We start from the raw sequence: 15,610 nt of genomic DNA, 5'->3' as shown, positions 1-15,610 counted from the left end.
AGCTGTCTATATACAAGCTTGGGGGAGTGAGGAAATGGCACGAGTGAGGGACACGGACCATCCGAGTTTGCCTCCTGGGACTCCCTACGTGAGAATCTATGAGATTTGCTGCAAAAAAGCATTCATGATGCTTTCTGTGTATCTTCCTCACCTTATTTCTAGGGAGCTAAACTGGATAGCTGGGAACTGGAGAGTATAGAAAAAGACTCTTGTTTTATGAAACATGTACCCAAGGCCAGGTAAAGTTAAGACAATTCATCTACAGTCCCAGAAGAATTCTGTAATTTCAAAACACTAGGATTTCTTCTCCCTCCCACCCACCCCCATGTTAGAATTTCCTATTTTGTTCTGTTTTTTTTTTTTTTCTTTTTTTTTCTTCTCTTAAGCGATCTCTACTCTGTGCAGAAGTGTAATTCAGCATCACTTGTCCAAGGACCTCTTTCTCGGTAGCTTCAAATGTGTATGAGTGAACACACGTGTGCACACACTTGCATACACACACATGTATACACACACGCCCCCATGATTTCAGACTCTGTAGCAACGTTTTATGAACATGAAGTTGAGACTTGTCCAACTGCTAATTCTGATTCTTAAATAAGGGTACAAGAAGATCTGAGGCACATGTTGTTCAGTCCACAGAGATCTTATCATCAGAAAATGAACTTTGTGTTCGTAAAGCTTTGTCTTGTGTTGGTGTCATTTCACTATGTGTGTCCTTTGCCATTCTCTTTAACACAAAGATTTGTTTGGGCCTGGTGCGATAGCATAATGGCTAGGTCCTTGCCTTGCATGTGCTGGGATCCCATATGGGCGCTGGTTTGTGTCCCGGCTGCGTCATTTCCTTTTCAGCTCTCTGTGTGTGGCCTAGGAAAGCAGTCAAGGATAGCTCAGATCCTTGGGACTTTGCACCCATGTGGAATTCCCGCAAGAAGCTTCTGGCTCCTGGCTTTGGATCTGCTCAGTTCCAGCTATTGTGGCCACCTGGGAGTGAACTAGCAGATGGAAGATTTTTCTCTCTGTCTTTCCTTCTCTCTACAAATCTGACTTTCCAATAAAATAAGCTAATCTTTAAAAAAGTAAAAAAAAAAATAAAAGATTTGTGTTGCTCTTCATTCATTTTTCCAATCAAATTTTGCAAAAACTTTTGCTGGGTATCTTTACTTGACACACGGGCTCAGGTAAATCTGCCAACAGGTTCAAAGCTATGTGGTTAATACATCACAAGTTGGGTATTTAAAATCCAGGATTACTTGAACCTAAACCTGTGCATTTAACTATACTTCCTTAAAGAAAGAGTTACAGTCTACTTTAATTACATTTCTTCATTTTGCTGCATAAAGAAAAGTGAGAGAGAGAGTGAAAGAGATTTTCTTATATTCTCACTTTCCAAGCCAAAGTACATTATTATTTTTAGTGTAAATTAGAGCTGCTCGATCAGGGCTAAGTGAGACCACTTCCATTAGGAACCCACGAGCAGTGAGTACAGGTGATTGGAGAGCATTTTCATTGGCTGCAGTGTTTGGATTGCTCTGCTGTCTTAATTATAAAAGATCTGACCATTGAGTGGTGAAATTGTACTCCTAATACAAGCCGAGTGCTTCTCATATTGGCATATCTTGTGAAGCGAATTAGCCATCTAATAGCTAACAGGATGACATGGAGAGAAGTCAAATGTAGCAGAGATTTCCCAGGAGGCTTCAAAGTAGATCAAGTAACACTAAAATAAAATTGTCAAGCTTGAAAATGATTTTCATCAGAATACTTTTTCTGCCCAATAAATAAATGGCTTAGACCAGCTCAGGAATTACACAAGCTCTGGAAGACATAGCACAGAGGGGTCGCACGGAGGATTTGCTAATAAGTTTTACAGTTGTCCGTAACCTAAGACTGATCATTTGGAGATAGGAAACCGTACTTAAGCCTGAGAATTTCCCTCAGTCCTTTTCTATTGCTCTTTGGCGTTGAGAAAGGCAAAAATAACAATGTTACCATCCACCTCCAACGGCTTCTGTGGGGAATGTCTCAGAGATTTGTCTCCAAATTTGCAAGGAGTTTTTGTTAGGCTACTTGAGTTTCCACCTGGTTCAAGGATTTGGAACGAGAAAGTATAGGGAAACAGCACTGTTAGTCATTACTGAGGTGTATCTTTTTCTCTTCCCTAGGAGGAACTCTTGGAAAGCATGTTAGTCACACAGAGCCTACTTGGTGTCACACGGAGTCACACTGCCTCTGAGTCACACTGCTAGGGGCTTGCATTCCAGGTGTTTCTCTTTGTGCACCTCATTTGTTTTTTAGTATTGGGATCCTTAAGCACATAATGGACCTATACATTTTAGTTTTATTATTAAGAATATATACACACATATATATATTTGCATGTGTATGTCAGTGCTACTATACAGTTCTGCCAATTTTTCACATTTTTGTAAACAAATGGTTAAGAAGTTATGCTACCACAGTCTTAATGTGAGCTTATTTAAAAATTTATTGTATATGAATGAAATTGCCCTTTTTAAATTTTGCTTATTATTTGAATTACTGTTTATAACCTTTTCCTATATTCCTGCTGTACTAGCTGCACTTCACTCTTTAACTTTTCATTTTTCGAACTCTTTATTTAGTGGAGCATTAAGTCTTTATTATGTAAATTAAAATGTGTTTTTTCAAAAACTCAGAAAGCAAGAAGGAAACATCATATTCTTAGAACTGAGCTATCTTCTTTAAAAAAAATTTGTTTTATTTTTTATTGGAAAGTCAGATATACAGAGTGGAGGAGTGAGAGAGGAAGATCTTCCTTCCATTGATTTTACTCCCTAAGTGGCTACAACAGCTGGAGCTGAGCCAATCCAAAGCCAGGAGCCCAGAGCCTCTTCTGGGTCTCCCGTGTGGGTACATGGTCCCAAGGCTTTGGGCCGTCCTCAACTGCTTTCCCAGTTCCCACAAGCAAGGAGCTGGATGGGAAGTGGGACCACTAGGACTAGAACTGACACCCATATGAGATTCTGGTGCATGCAAGGCAAGGACTTTAGCCACTAGGCTACTGCACCAGGCCCTCAAGCTATCTCTTTATAGCAATAAAAATGTTTTGAAATAATTTAGTTATTTATTTGAATGGCAGACAGGAGACAGAGATTCCATTTGTTGACTGAATCCTCAAGTAGCTAAAACAGCCCTCTGTTAGCACTGGAGCTAGAAGTTGACAACTCAGTCTAGGTTTCCCACATGGGTAGCAAGAACACAATTATTCAAGCAGTCACCATCTCTCTCCTAGGGTATGCATCAGCAGGAAGCCGGAACTGCAAGCAGAACCAGGTCTCTAACCCAGACGCTCCCAAGTGGAATACAGGTATTCTAAATGACATTCTGAACACTATGCCAAGCAACACATGCTTAATATTGAAAATACTGCTAATGTTTTTCTATGCTTTCTCTCTACATATAAGTTAATTCCCATAAATAAAAGAAAATAGAAGATGTGATATTTTTTGGGTCTGGCTTATTTCACTTAACATGATTACTTCCTGTTCTATGCATTCTGTTGCAAATATCAGTATCTCCTTCTTTTCATGGATGAGTAAGATTTCCTCATGTATGTATAATATATTTATAAAATATTTCTTTAAGTGAAAGGTAAAGTTACAGAGAGGAATGGAAGAGACAGGGGAGGAGAGAGAATGAATATCTTCCATGCTTCCTTTGGTTATTTCCCTAATGCATGCAATGGCCAAGCCTGGACTAGGCAGGAGTCAAGAACCGAGAACTGTAACCAGGTTTCCCACAAGGGTGGCAGGGGCCCAAGGACTCAGGTCATCTCCTGATGCCTTCCCACTTTCATTAGCAGGGAACTGGATTGGAAGTGGAGCAGCTGAGACTTGAATCAGTACTCATATGGGATGTTGGCCTCACAGGCATAAGCTCAACTCCCTAAGCCTCTATGCCAGATCCATACCTCAGATTTCCGTAACGTCAACACATCTTAAGTGTTCACTTTGTTCCAATGCTCTTCACACGGCACCATCTCCTAATACTCGTCACAAAACACAGTGCCTTTGTCCTTTCCCGTTTTCAGCTGAAAATCTGAAAGTCAGAGATGTCGAGTCTATTACATTAGGTTGCTATGTTATTATTTGCCTGAAACAGGATTTGAAGTTGTACATTCTTGCTTAGCAATGCTTACTCTAAACTACAATGTCTATAGTTCAATCCAATCACCATACTTCCAAATAGGAAAATGTTGAGCTATAAGAAGAGTTGTAAGTGTTGGGCTATCTAGGAAGTGAAAGAATCATGAAATGTAGCAAGGCTGACAAATGAGGAAGTCTGATTGCTGGGAATCCCTAGAATCAAGTTCTTTCCTTTACTCTCAAAACAGTTTCATAGCATCATGACAGACAGGAGCTTAGTGCCATTGACTGAGATGTTGAGCTTTTCAATTCGGGAAAAAAAGATACACAGCTCTGAATTTCTTAAGATGGTTGGACCATCTGGTCTCAGTGCGTGTTGACATCACAAGGATAAAACCTGAAACACAACAGAAATTATTCCCTTAGCAAAACAAAAGCTAAAGGGAGAAATCACAGGGTAATTTCACCAAATTTCTCAGCAATTCTCACAAGATTGTGCATGTTAATTGTTTCTAGCTACAGGTTAGGTACTGTTAGTTCCTGGGTGGCAGCTAAGCAGGAAATGGCAGGCCCTTCAATCACAGAGCTACAAACATCAGGGGCTAGGGAGGCCGCCAGGTCATTCTGCCCACTTTCTGACCACACAGGCTTTTCCTGAAGACTTCAAGTTTTCTTGCCTAGTTGAGTTTGAAGTGACAGAGTGATGGGCCTCTCCAGAGGAGTCATTACAGCGCCGTAGATGGTACTGCGGGGCAATGTTTTATTTGGTTCAAACACTTGTGCTATTTGCTCGGTTACACTCATTAATTCTAGTTCCCCTCTGGACTGTTTGGTCTCTAATCACACATAGGAAGCTCTTGTATTGGTGTTCCAGGTCCACTATTGATTTTAGAGGTGAAAACAGGAAGCTTATTTCTCAGTTTTGGTACTCTGTCTCCCTGTCTGCAAGAAAACTGAATCGGAAGGAACAGTACCCAAAGTCTGTTTCTCTCTTTGCTCACTAATTCAACTCTTACTGTGTTTCCTTTTCTCCCCCCCCCATGTGATTGTTTGAACTCTATCCCTGCCCTCCCCTCCTTCTTGCCTTGTTCAACAGCTATCTTAAAGTAGTCAGTCAATTCGTCATCTTGTAGCCCTTGGGTTTACTGATGCAAACTTGCCTTACTAGCTTAGGACAGCCAATTATCTTAATTTCTTCCCTGTTCTGTGATCAGTGATGCCTGTGTGGTACCCGGAAATCAGCCATAATGTGAAATCTTTTCAGTATAGGATGTAGTGAAGAGACAGATCACTCCTGTACCTGCATACTACTATTTTGATCAGTTTTGTAGTAGATGATCAGCATAACGAATCTTTTCTAAGTTAACATAACCATGGGGAAAATGGATTACACACACACACACACACACAGAGCAGATTATGCAGTTCTGAAGGAGTTCATCCACACTCACACCTGGTAAAACATAGTGTTCAAAGAAGGTGTGTGTCTGTGTAGACACGGGAAGTGATTGACAACTCTCTGTCAGAAATAGGCTTCAAGAGGTACATTGTTGCCCCATTTTTCATTTATAAGAAAACAGGCTCAGCAAGATTAAACTACTTAGCCAAACTTACAGGACTGAGATAAGCAGAAGCCCACCACACAGTAATATTCTGCAAGCTCACCATCATTTAAAGTTTGGCCCTATCCCCTACTCAGTAAGTATCAAAGATACAGAGTAATCCTAAAGACCCCTGAGTTCAGTAAAACCCACCCAGAATCATTCAACTGGCAAAAATAATACACAGATATTAATTCCATATGCGTACCCTTCTTTTTTCCTTAGAAAAAGAAACTAACGTGTGTGCTTCTTCATCAACATATCCAAACGATTAGCCCAGATGATCCATCTGCTTAACATCTTAAACTATATTGGTTAAGTTTCTATTAGCAGTAATATCATTGCTGCTTCCTACTTTGAAGAATACATGAAGGTGATTCAAAGAAACTATCTTTGTTCAAATTCCTCTGTAGGACACTCTGTAGCTGGCTGACTTGCCCTGCTTGTGGACTGGAAAAACAGTGGAGAATGGCCCAAAGCCTTGGGACCCTGAACTCGTGTGGGAGATCCAGAAAAGGCTCCTGGCTCCTGGCTCCTGGCTTCGGACTGGCTCAGCGCCAGTCATTGTGGCCACTTAGGGAGCGAACCAGTGGACGGAAGATATTTCTCTCTGTCTCTTCTCTCTGTAAATCTGCCTTGTCAACAAAAACAAATCTTAATAAAAATGAGTGCCACTCTGGATATAACTTCAATGATACCTATGTCCTAAATATCCTTATCTGTAGCAACATCCTCCATACTAGTACATTTCAACACATCCCATAATAGCACAATAATTTGTTTCCTGCTTTTAACATTTTGATGCATTTCTCACTGCTAATGGGGAACAGAGGGGTTGGCCACAATGGGAGACCTCCAGGCAGAACATGCAGGGGACTCTTCAAAGGCATAGAGAAGGGAAGCCTCACAGATGGGGCTCATTATCCACACCACCCTCCCACACTGAAGGGAGGCCAAAAAAAAAAAGCCACAGAAAATTAGAGGTTTGTGCTGAAAAGGCCAGATGTCGAGACAACAGGGACATCCTGTCTCCATTGGCCTGGCTAGTGGCTTTGAGTGTTCTTTGCTGTGGTGGACAACGTGGGCTTCTTCTTCTTTTTTTTTTTTTCTTCTTTTGCATAGAAGGAAAGTCATGCTAAAAAGAAATTCATGATAAGAACATTGGTTAGACAAAGTCAGGAAAATGGTTGCAAACAAAATGATGGCTCCTGTCTATGCAGGTCCAGAGCGGAACAAAAGCATGTGTTCTTTGGCTGGCTGACTCCATGATGTGCACTACTGTACTCCGACACACGTTATTTTAGTGGTTCCCAGGGACAGCATTTGGAAAACATTCCTAGGGGTTATTTCGACATCTTACAAAGAGCAGCAGCAGTAATAGCAACAATGTCATTTCACTGAAGACAGGGGAGTGACTTGGACAAGGCTAAAGGGCTATTGTAAGTGTGAACATGGGACTTCAGCTTCTAGAATCTTGACTCCGAATTTCTTTCTCCCTACATCAGTACTTCTCAGACCAGCATCCCCTGAGAATCCGTTATAAAAGCAAATCCCAAAGCTTCATCCTAGACTGACTAAAACCCCAAGATTAGAGTTTTAACAAGTCCACTGGGTAATCTCGATGTGTCCAAACGTTGGGGATCACAGACCACCACTACTTTTTGCTGCAATGGCTGACCCCAGTCTCTTGGGCTGTTCTTTTACAACCTGTTTCCATTAAAATTCTAGGTTGTTTTTTTGAACATAGAAATGACCCTTGAGGAGTCTTCTGGACAGAGTAAGAATCAGCTGTCTTTAATGAAAACAAATGGAATAGCATTGCACCTGGATCACCCTGCTCTTTGTTGGTTCAGTGGTTGCAGGTGGGGAGATGCAAAGAGGCAAGAAGGCAGAACATGGAAAAATTATTTATAGTAACCAAAACGTTGCCTTGACTTCCTGAGTTCCTGATCCACTGACTAGGATTCTGACATTGTTCTTCCACTGAGTAGAATTCACAGACTGGCTTCTCTACAGGAATCTTGGAGAGTTACCCGAGGGCTTGGATCGTGGTTCCTGGGTGTTTCTCTACATTTCAAAATTGCTACAACAGTAGATTTTAATATTCTCACTACAAAAAAGAAACCCAATTTGGTGATGTGATGTATATGTTGTGCTTGATACAATCTTTCCACAATGCATATACACATCAGAATGTCACACTGTACTCCATCGGTATACATAATCAATATCTGTCAATTAAAATGAATACAAACAAAGGAAGCACACCTTGTGACCATCTTGCATCATCCAAATGCAGCCTCTCATTCCTGGACCAAAATCAATGACCAAAGACTCATGCTGAATGGTTTGAGTCTCCCTGTCAAGTCCAACAAGAGCTGAATGAAGCTTAATTCTGTATAACTGTTTTAGGCCTTGGTCAAAATATCAACTGTATAGACACAGATTCTGGCAGTTTTCATAAACACACATGACAAATTTGATGTTAAAATGATCTTCCACAGTGTTGTAAAAAAATGAATTAGTATAAGAAACTAGAAATTTGAAGTAAAAATATCTTAGGGAGTCATGGAACTCTAGCTAATTCTTACACAATAATGAGTACCAAATGTTGTGAGAGATGAAAGTCACTGTTTTATTAGGCTGAGACGGAGGGAGGCGATTTAAAGAAGATATGCCGTGATGATAACCAGGAATTTTGAAAGTAAGAACAAAAATTTGTGGTTGTAGCATATCGTAGGCTGGCTTTCTGGTCTGGTACTTAAAATAAAGGTTAACTCATTATTCTTCATCTTCAGATATGATTCACCAGAACTACAGGATGAAGAAGCTAACTTGAGCGAGTCATCATTCCTATGGGGTTTGTGCAAGGTAAGAAGAAAAAGAAATAAAAGCGATACCCTTGGTCAGCTCACAATACTAATGTATTCATCTTGAGTTCTACATTTTCAAAGGATGTCAAGAAGGATGAGACCCAGTGAAGGAAGGCATAACTCAGGAGAAGCAATGGAAAGACTTAGAGATGTTTCAACTGGGGGAAAAAAGCAGCTGAAAAAAAAAAAAGATGGGATAGAACATTCCCTCTCTTCTCATGCTTCCATCTGAAAGTGTCTCGGTCATTAAAATTTATAAGAAGAACTTTGACCAAGTTTGAGAGCATCTGAAAACAAATAACACATTTTGCTTCTGCCATTCCAACATGCAGCCTATTTATATACTTTGCATATTCCCCTTTAGTACTTCCAGAACTTTCTTTTTCTATGGCTCCAAAACACAATCCAAAGGCCTGTAGTGAAAATTGCAGTGAGGCCATGTGTTACACATTACAAGTACACTGATCCATGTTAAGGCGGCTCCACTTCCCATCCAGCTCCCTGCTTGTGGCCTGGGAAAGCAGTCGAGGACAGCCCAAAGCCTTGGGACCCTGCACCCGTATGGGAGACCTGGAAGAAGTTCCTGGTACCCGGCTTCGGATCGGCGCAGCACCGGCCGTTGCAGTCACTTGGGGAGTGAATCATCGGATGGAAGATCCTCCTCTCTGTCTCTCCTCCTCTCTGTATATCTGACTTTGTAATAAAAACAAATAAATCTTTAAAAAAAATGAAATTCTACCTTAAAAAAAAAAAAGGCCCTGCCGCTGCAAAACTCTGCAACCCTGCAGTTGGCTGCTTGCTGAAGAGGAGGAGCTTCTTTCCCCTGGGGTTATTCAAACATGAACCAAGAGGGTGTCTGTTAGCAAGGCGGCCAGAGGGCTCCCAGCCACAGTGGGCGTTTTCTCAGGGCAGTGTCCACACTCTCTTCCCGCCCAGAAATGGGAGTGGCTCTCTGACTCCGATATGGCTCTCACACTTACTTTTCTTGAAACTAGATCCTGAATCGTTGTTGTTGTTTCAGAAAGTGAGGACAAGACAGGGTCTGATACTTCCCTATGCTAATTCCAAGTCAGATGGATCCATTCACCTCTTGACATGAGCCCTCTCTGAGAAACGACATATACACTAGTTATCTTGGTGTTAAGGATGGGATGTCTGAGGGTGCATTTGCTCCCCCAAAGTAGAAATATAACCAAACTGGTCAGAAATGTGGAAGACGCAAGATCTGGCTACAGAAATCCATAGCATGGAGTGTGGGAGCCTAGGTGTCTTCAGAGATATTTAGGATGCCTCTTTAGTGTCACACGTTTTAGGAAACAACCAATTTGTCTTATTTTATTTCAGTATGTGGCCTGGTTTGCCTTGAATCAATTGGCATGAGGTATGATCGGGGGTGGACAATGTGCTTCCGGGAAGGTACACTGGTCTGTAACACAAGTAGGTTGTGAGAAGTGGCATGGATAGTAGAAGTTATAAATTTGTAAATAGGGCCCAACACGATAGCCAGGCAGCTAAATCTTTAGTTTCAACCACTGGGATCCCACTTCCCATCCAGCTCCCTGCCTGTGGCCTGGGAAAGCAGTCGAGGACGGCTCAAAGCCTTGGGACCCTGTACCCATGTGGGAGACCTGGAAGAAGCTCCTGGCTTCTGATCAGCTCAGCTCCGGCTGTTGTGGCCTGACTCTCCTTATGTTGATCAGAAGCAAGTCATGTTCTGCTGAACTGATTTCGCAGTGACCTGTACAAATATCTGAGTCTAGGAAAATGGGGACGTGTGGCCCCTTCCCAACACACACACACACACACACACACACACACACACACACACCTCCCCTGTTTTTTCCTATCACAGGAAGCTGCAGGCTAATGGCTTTTAAACTTCTAATGCAGCATACCCTGCATCTCCAGTCTCCACCCACTTCCCCAGCTGTGGGGCTCTACGTCTCATTACATATCTCATGAGGGATGTTCATTCTTTCTTCCATGAACATCTGCTTAGAGAGACCTCCCCATTAGACCACAAAGTAATTTCTGTCACCTCCTCTTTCCATGTGATTACTGTTTGTGATCTCGCTGAGATCCTGTTCGCACTCTAATGCCCGTGGATTCCTTCAGCAGTGGCTGGTCTTAGTTAACTTTTTACCTTTAATGCATCTTATGTCCCAAGCGTGCTTCTCAGTGGAGTTGGAGGTCTGGGATCCTGATTACTATGATCGTTTCCAACTGCCCATTCTCCCCCTGGCCTTCCTGAAAGAAGCTGTTGAGTAAGAGGTCATGATTAAAGCCCTTGGAACAAGCGAGTGTAATTGAAGCAGTGGCTGGCGCCTCTCGGCTTAACCTCCCTCCCCATAAACCACAGCCAATCCTAGCAAGCTGCAGACCCCTTCCTGCACCTCCAAAAGGGAAATGCCAAGTGTGAAGAGGTGGGGGGAAACACCGAAGTCCACTAAGTCATGGGTTCTCCTTGACTCATGAGGAAGATGTACAGAAAAAAATATGCAGAAAGAATTATGTCTAACTTGCCACAGAAGAACTGGAAAATAGATTAAAGCTGCATATTCTTCAGGTCCTCAAACGCAGCACAGAGATTAAAGGTCTGTTGAGGGCTGCAGGGTGTGGTTGCAAAGGGCTTTTCTAAAACCAGTGACTGAATCCAGCTCCGTGAATTCTGGCTGGGTTATCTTGGAGTGCTGCCTTCATTTTGAGCTCCACTTTCTTCTGAAGCTCTTCCTTGCCTGGTGCTGGTAAGCAGTCAGGAGGCTGATGCATGTAGAAGGTGGAATACAAAGGCTGTGCAGAAAAGGTGCTTCCCACTGTCCCTGCTGAGTGTTGCTGCCGAGTGCCAGGTGAAGAAGCATGCAGAGCTGGGGGTCTTGCTGCATGATTTGCGTCTGGATTCACCATCTCATTAGCTAACAGTCCAGCTGTACTGTGTCAGCAAGCATGCATTCACAAGCACACACAATGTACGCACAGGCTCATGTATGTATACACGTGCATGTACATACACAGGTACACTGCTACTTCAACCATGCTAAAACCCATCCGTCATGTTATTTTCCTCACTTAAGGACACGGTTGTTATGAAGCGGTTTTTATTTAAAAGGGACTCAAACCTTGTTTATAAGCCATGTCAATAATGCTTAACATACTACTATTCTTAAACCCTGATTGCTGGACAATGTACATATTATTTTTCAAATGTTCATTGCAGGAGTGGGCTTCACTCTCCCAGGTCAGTCCACATCCCATGCCAAGGGCCCGGGTTTGGTTCCAGCTCTGGCTCCTGGTTCCAGCTTCCTGCCAACGCAGGCTCTCGGCTGAGGCACTGATGCTCAACGGACTGCATTCCTGCCACCCACACGGAAGGCAGGGATTTAGTTTCCAGATCCAGGCTTTGATCCTGACCCCTTCCTGAGGGTTTCAGACACCTGGGGAGTTAGTCAGGGGATGGGAGCTCACTCTCTCTTACTGTCTCTGAAACCCCTCTCTCTGTATCCACCTCTTTGCTTCTCAACTAAGTAAATACTTTAAAAAAATATGTTCATTTCAACATTGTTTATTGTCCCAAGGCAGTGAGTGCAGTAAGGCAATAACCACAACATGTATTCCCAGGTTTATTGAGAAAATACATTATGACATGTATATCCATATTATGTACTGATGTAAACTACTAAATAATGAATATCATGGGGATTTATGATGCTAACATGTTCAAAACAGAACACAAAAAAGTCAAGTAGGATGCAAAGGTTTTCAAATATATAAGCAGATATATGTTATGAACAAAAAGGATTTTTTTTCAAAAAAAAAAAAAAAACAAGAAAAGGCCTGGGAAGAAATTTATCACTATGATAGGAACGTAACCTCTGAATTATTTTAAAAATGTTATTTCTTTTAAAACACAATTTATTGGGCCCAGTGGCGTGGCCTAGCAGCTAAAGTCCTCGCCTTGAAAGCCCCGGGATCCCATATGGGTGCCAGTTCTAATCCCGGCAGCTCCACTTCCCATCCAGCTCCCTGTTTGTGGCCTGGGAAAGCAGTCGAGGACGGCCCAATGCATTGGGACACTGCACCCATGTGGGAGACCCGGAAGAGGTTCCAGGTTCCCGGCTTCGGATTGGCACACATCGGCCCGTTGTGGCTCACTTGGGGAGTGAATCATCGGACGGAAGATCTTCCTCTCTGTCTCTCCTCCTCTCTGTATATCTGACTTTGCAATAAAATGAATAAATCTTTCAAAAAAACCACAATTTATTTATTTATTTGAAAGTCAAAAGTGTTACAGAGACAGGAGAAACCATGACATGAAGAGGGAGATTATCCGTCTGCTGGTTTACTCCCCAGGTTGTCACGGTGGCCAGTGCTGGGCCAGGCCGAAGTCAAGGGCCAGAAGCTGCTTCTTTCAGGTCTCTCACATGTGTGGCAGGGGCCAAAACCCTTGCGCCATCCTCCACTGCCATCAGTAGGAGCTGAATCAGAAGTGGAGCACCCACGATACGAACCCCTGTTCATACGGAATGCCAGTGTCAGGGGCAGCAGCTCTGTGCACTACAGCGCAACACCAGCCGCAAAATAGCTCTCTCTATGAAATTTTAAAAGACATTAATTTTTATTCATTTGGAAGGCAGAAAGAGAAACAAATAGAGATCTCTCATCTGCTAATTATCTTTCTAAATTCCTACAATAGCTGTGGCTGGCTTAGGCAGAAGTCAAGAACCAAGAATTTAACCCAGGCCTCCCACTGTGATTGAGCCACCTCTGCCACCTTCCTGGGTACGCACATTAGCAGGAGTGGGGCCAGGACTCAAACCCAGACCATCAAATGCAGGATGTGGGTGTCTGATGTGACATCTTAACCACTCGGCCAAACGCTAACATCTCTATCAACTCTGACATTTCACTTAGGGTTGAGCGTGGCCTTTGCCTCAGGCCTGAGTCCTGGCTCTATAATGCTCAAGGTAAGATGCTCTGTTCCCTAACTCTGACTTTCCTTCTGGGATGAAGTCTCCAACACAGGAACGCTGTAGGGGCAGAGGCAGAAAAGGTGCACCCATCACAGCCTGCTGTCCTGGGGCCTGGATTCGAAAGCAAACAACTGAAGTGGGGGAATGTAAAATGCAGCAGAGACAAGGAGGGTTGAGATTTCTTGCTGAGCAGAGGCTGTTTGCAGATCTTCCTCTGTGCACTGGGAGGCCCAGCTGCCACGGGCCTGCCCCTATCTCTTTCCATAAACAAACACTCTGGTCGTGGAGTGAGATTCCACACTGCCCATCTGTGTTCCTTCAACACTTACACTGGCCCTTTTTAGCCCCCAAGGTTCACTATCAGCTTTTCTGCTGACAGCTTTTATTTCTCTTTGATACAGATAAAAATCAGGCTGCAGCAGCCCAGTGCTCTAGAATGGTGAGATTTAGACTGCAGGCCCCTATTTACACTGGAGAAAGAATTCTTAGCTGGGTCGAGGAGGAGACACAGTGAGGTCAGCTGCACCTGGCAGAGGGGCTTGTGTTCTGTGCTATGCTAAGCAAAATGCTGCACAGGCCAGGCCAGATTTGCATTGGAAATAGGGATGCATTCTGGCTTTTGAAGCAGCCTTCTAGGTGGACGCCTGTGGTTTTCTTCTCTTTTTAAACTGTGCTGTCTCTGTCTCTATCTCTCTCCTCTCCTCTCCCCCCTCTCTTCAGATTTCTGTGCTTAATAAGCATGAACGGCAGCTATCATGCTCTCACTGAAAATGTATTCCTCTCCAGTCAGTTATGGACATTTCTTTTTTTTTAATTGAATTCATATTTCGTGTTGACAGGCCAAATTCCTTGTTTCTGCAGTCATGTACGTTCCTTGAGCTCAGCATTCTGTGCAGAGCTCCCCACGAAATGTGTACTCACTGTGTGCTGCTGCTGCTGGAGCTATTTAGAGTGGGCAGGGGAGGCTGGGAAACCAAGGGCCAAGAGCTTCAAGCACTAGTTGAAGTTTCAAAAACAAGACAAAATTTTCTTGTTTCCTGCAGATCAGACCTAGAGAGCTTTAATACATGCCCCACTGGCCCGCACAGTTGGCAGCAAGGATTAGATGGCTGCCTGACATCTAAAGAAAGTGCCAGACAACCTCCCAGAGTTGAGCCTCCCTGCACTTGGAGCCCAGGTCTCCACTGCACAACCCACTGTGAGCTCACCATCGTAGGCACAGCCCTGCGACCTGGAAGCACACACCTTTTCAGCTTGCCTTGTCTCTGGACTACAGTTTCATGCTAGGAACTGGGGCTTGTCTACAGTGATTCTTTGGATTTGCAGGGCATCTTTAGCTTTGCAGCAAGGTCTGGAGGATCCCAGAACTGTGGTGAGAGTTACTGGGTTGTGTTCGCAAAATAACACTGAAAGCTCCCATAGGGCAGCAGCTGCTTCACCACCTCCTCTCCCTCTGCTCTGTTCTCACTGGGTTTGCCATGGAGGAAGTCACTGTCTTCATGGCTCCCTTGGGTATTCTGCTGTTGTTAGCAAAGCTCCAGGCTCACCAACAGAAGTGTATTTGGCTCCTCCAGAGGTGATCCTGAAGGTACTTTAGCTGAAGGATTTTGTCCTTGATCTCTGCATGGCACCATGGAGGAATGGGGTGGCAATGGTCTGTGACCGCCCAGTTCTCTCCCTGCCTTCATTTTAAAAGCCCGAGGCTGCTTCCACGGGAGGATCTGAACATTCAACAGTGTTGGGTGTGTGGGGCAGAGACAGAGAGGAATACACAATGATCAGTGGTGGCTTAGTCTCCTTCCTGGCTCCTTCTCACCCGCCAGTCTCCACTTGTCTTTATTTTTCTTCCCAGCTCTAGTTCCATACTCCCACTGACATCCAAGGCAGTTCTTTGTTCTTGGCCATGCAGCTGGTCTCCAGCAAATATTTACTCTGTGAAAGGACAGTGTGAGGTCTGGATAAGGCAGATGGCAAGACAGTTCTGGTGATTGCGCTAGAGAAGCAGTGTCTGCCCCAGCCACAATTCCCTCCTCTAAGTACTT

The 15,610-nt window shown here is 43.6% G+C and overlaps 2 long non-coding RNA genes across 3 annotated transcripts in view; one reads left to right on the top strand and one right to left on the bottom strand.

Annotated features, from left to right (window-relative positions):
• LOC131482282 (uncharacterized) overlaps positions 1-8,599 on the top strand; it is a 110,001-nt gene extending 101,402 nt beyond the window's left edge. The window contains exon 3 of the long non-coding RNA XR_009246854.1: positions 8,527-8,599. This is a non-coding gene — a long non-coding RNA (uncharacterized LOC131482282). The remainder of the gene's footprint in view (positions 1-8,526) is intronic.
• The window catches only part of LOC131482281 (uncharacterized), a 137,824-nt gene continuing 126,637 nt past the window's right edge, over positions 4,424-15,610 (bottom strand). For both annotated transcript variants that reach the window (XR_009246851.1, XR_009246852.1), the window contains 2 exons: positions 10,745-10,858; positions 4,424-4,524 (listed from right to left, as the gene is read on the bottom strand). This is a non-coding gene — a long non-coding RNA (uncharacterized LOC131482281). The remainder of the gene's footprint in view (positions 4,525-10,744; positions 10,859-15,610) is intronic.

This window comes from Ochotona princeps, chromosome 16 (assembly GCF_030435755.1).
Source record: "Ochotona princeps isolate mOchPri1 chromosome 16, mOchPri1.hap1, whole genome shotgun sequence".
NCBI lineage: Eukaryota > Metazoa > Chordata > Mammalia > Lagomorpha > Ochotonidae > Ochotona > Ochotona princeps.
This window is presented reverse-complemented; position numbering and strand designations above follow the sequence as displayed.